Source organism: Suricata suricatta, chromosome 14 (assembly GCF_006229205.1).
Source record: "Suricata suricatta isolate VVHF042 chromosome 14, meerkat_22Aug2017_6uvM2_HiC, whole genome shotgun sequence".
NCBI classification, from domain to species: domain Eukaryota; kingdom Metazoa; phylum Chordata; class Mammalia; order Carnivora; family Herpestidae; genus Suricata; species Suricata suricatta.
Window position 1 is genome coordinate 85,574,218 of NC_043713.1, and position 3,381 is coordinate 85,577,598.

A 3,381-nucleotide genomic window follows, 5' to 3' on the forward strand; every position below is an offset into this window, starting at 1 on the left:
GGAGGGGCGGGGTCAGAAAGCAGGTGGGCGGGGCCTAGGGGGTGCGGCTCAGATGGGCGGAGTCCGGGCTAGGGCCTAGGTGGGCGGGGTGATGGCTTGGACTGGGGCCGGGCCGGGACTCAGGTGGGCGGGGTCAGGGTGGGACCTGGGCGGGGCTGGGGCAGGGACGGGGCTCAGGTGGGAGGGGCTAGGGTGGGCGGGCGAAACCGAGAGGCGGGGCGGCCCCGGAAGCTGGAGAAAAGTTGAGAGCGTTCGAGTGCCAGCAGCTGCTGGAGCTGGACCCGCTGGAGCGAGGAGGACCAGCCCGCAGGTACAGATCTGGCAGCGAAAACCTGGGGTCTAGGGAGCTCTCCAGACCCACCTCCCGGGGATGTGCGGGTCCTGAGCCTGGCGCTGGCGTGCTGCTGGGCACAGGTGAAGCTGGAGCGGGCGTCTGTCGTGACGGCCCTTTGGCGGCGGGGGTGGGGGGCGGGGGTGCAGCCACAACTTGGATTTGTTGGGGAAATCCGGTGGGGGCGCTGTAGCCACGAGCAGTGCCTCTGCAGGGCTCGGGGGGGCGGACTTTCCCCTGGACGGGAAGACCCTGCGGGGGATTGGGACAAATTAGTCCGTTCCAGGAACGGACCCTTCCTTACCTGGAGCCACGGGAAGCACCTGGAACCAGACGAGGTTCTGTTCCCAGAAGTGAGGAGGGGGCATGACTAAGGGGAAGGGCTTCCTCTCCCCCACCGCGGATTTCTGTGGCGTCTACCCCCATTCCACACAGACCACATTGTGGCACTTAGTATCCAGGAAGTGGTAACGTTATGTCCGCCAAGCACAGGATCACATCCTAGCCCTGCTTTCATACCCGCAGCTTGTCAAACTGGGACTGGGGAGACCCCGCGGAGCGCCTGGCGTTTTGCACCTGTTCCTTCCACGCCAGGTCCTAGAGCTGAGCTTGGATCACCGAAGAAGGCGCGCTCACAAGACAAGGCAGCTTACAGCAAATCTGGGACCGAGCTCCACACCCCACATTCAGTCCGATGTGGTTTGGGGGTGTGTTGCAGTAGAGATGGTCGGACTCCGAGCCGCTGGGGTCCGGGGCGAGCAGGTGTAAGTAAGCCCCATACCTGAGGCTGTCCCCTCTTCCATGGAGGGAATGAACCTTTTGGAGTTGAGGGGATTTTAGGGGCACGTTGGGCACATAGCAAGGCCCTGGAGCGGTCCAGACACCAGCTGGCATTATGAGTCTTGCTGTTTTTATTTTGCAGACGTGGGGCAGGGGTCACTTCCCGGACCTGGCGGGAGGGACAGGGAGAGGTGGTCTCTGAGCCCCAGGAACAGCTGGCTACACCTGCGCCCTTTCCCTCCTGGTGCAGGTGCCAGTGGTCTGGGGGGAGGTCACAGTGAGGCCTCACCTCAGGGATGGTGCCTGCGCCTACAGCTTATGCCATGGTCCTGGGGTGCACAGCTGGGAGGAGAAAAAGCAAGAATGCCTCCTTCTTGCCGCCTTGCAGGGGTGAGAGTTTGCAGGGCCTCATGGATTAAACTGTCTGCAGGGTGCACACATCTCTGTCTTGCTACTAGCTGCTTGCTACTAGTTCCACCCCAGCCTCCCCCTTAGTGGAGATCAATTTTTTTTTCTTACTCCTGAACCTGTTTAAGCTGGGCCAGAGCACTCTGGTGGAACACGGTGGCCAACCGATGTTGAAAAGTTGCATTCCCTTCTCCGAAGTCTGCGTGTACAGCCCGGAATTCCAGAGAAATCCACCCTCCTTATCAGGTTCCTTGACAGCTCAGTGCGCTCAGGTGTCTCCAGTAGTGTTCCCTAAAGTTTATAGTCGTGCCCCTTTCCACAAACTCCAGAAAATACAAGGCCCCATACACGCAAAGGTGTGGTGGTGTGTAGGGGGTGTCTTTCTTGTCTGTTCCCGCTGCGTGTATGTGTGTGCCTGGAGTGAGCCTGGGGTCAGTCTCCCATCTCTGCCCTTCTCTGTTGGTTTTGATGATCAGTTTAGTCTTTAGAGACAAGATTCAGTGTGTGTGTATGTGTGTGTTTGTGCACACACATTCACTTGTGTGTGATTGTGGATGTGTATTTATGTATTTTATTGTATAAAAAAGTTGCCTAAACTGAAGTTCATCTAGAGATGGGTCAAAGAAACACTAATCTGGCACAACACTAGAGGAAAAGCTGGTGACGCTGGATTTAATAAGAGCTGAAATAATTTTGTCCTGTATGGGAGATTTAAGATACTTTTTCAGAGTAATTTTGAAGCCATGCTTGCAGACCCTAGGAATTGAGCCCTACATCACATGAGAAGGATGTTTTTTTTTTAATTAATTGATTTATTTTGAGACAGAGAGAACTAGCAGGGGAGGGGCAGACACAGAGAGAGAAAGAATCCCAAGCAGGCTCCCCACTGTCTGCCTAGAGCCTGACCTGAGGCTTGATTCCATGAGCTGTGAGATCGTGACCTGAGCCAAGATCAAGAGTCCGATGCTTAACCCAGTGAGCCACCCAGGTGCCCGAGAAGAATGGGTTTTAACAAGCTGTTTAGACAAAGTAGAGCTTATTATGTCTGGGTAATTTATCCTCTGTTAAGCCGGCTTCTCCATACACCTTATTGTAACAAAACTAAGTTGCCAAGGTCGGGTGAAAAACAAGTCTCAAATCTACTACTTGAAAGAGCCATTGCACAACTGGGTCAACACTTCGTGTGTAAAGCCATTCTCTTCTTAGAAAATTCTTTCTTTATAGCTGTCTTATACTTTCCTCCCACTGGTAAATGCAAATAGCTCTTCTTGTCCAAGGAGACCCTATGGAAAAAAGACGCACCTTTTGGGAGCTTCCATTTTAAGCCAGCGAGGAGGCCAGATTAGAGAAAGAACTCGTAGACTTGGGAAAATAATGCCAAGTGCAATTGTCACATGGGAGCACGGTAAGGAACCCGCGTGGCGTGGAACTATTGCTACCTTCTCTCAGCTCGTGGGACTGTAGGTGATTTATTAAGAACCAAACATTCCTCATCCAGGAAGGTATATAATGAAAAGTGAAACTGTGCTTGTTCGTTTCTCCCTATTCCTAGCCTCGTTCCTAAAGAGGAGCCATTTTAAACTCTATGGGTTTTGTTTTTTATTTCTTTCGGTGACTACATTCTTGTAGGCCTTTTTATACTAGTTACTTAGTAAGAATTCTCCCTTCTTCCCTTACAGCACCCGGATTTGGTGTGCCGAGCAGCGAGCCACGTCTAAAGGGAAATGCAGTTCCCAGGCACCCTTGCAGCTAGGCCCGGTCACGTGACACGGATCTGCCCAATGGGATGCGAATGAAGGTCCAGGGGCGGGGCTTCTAGGGAAGACCAAAGTCCCGGAACCAAGATGGCAGCACGGGGGACC

The 3,381-nt window shown here is 53.8% G+C and overlaps 1 long non-coding RNA gene across 1 annotated transcript; it reads left to right on the plus strand.

The window, feature by feature from the left end:
- Positions 1–236: 236 nt before the first annotated feature.
- LOC115278376 lies at positions 237–3,372 on the plus strand. The gene is made up of 3 exons (XR_003902850.1): positions 237–310; positions 857–1,095; positions 3,199–3,372. It is a non-coding gene; the product is annotated as an uncharacterized LOC115278376 (long non-coding RNA).
- The last annotated feature ends 9 nt before the right edge of the window (positions 3,373–3,381 follow it).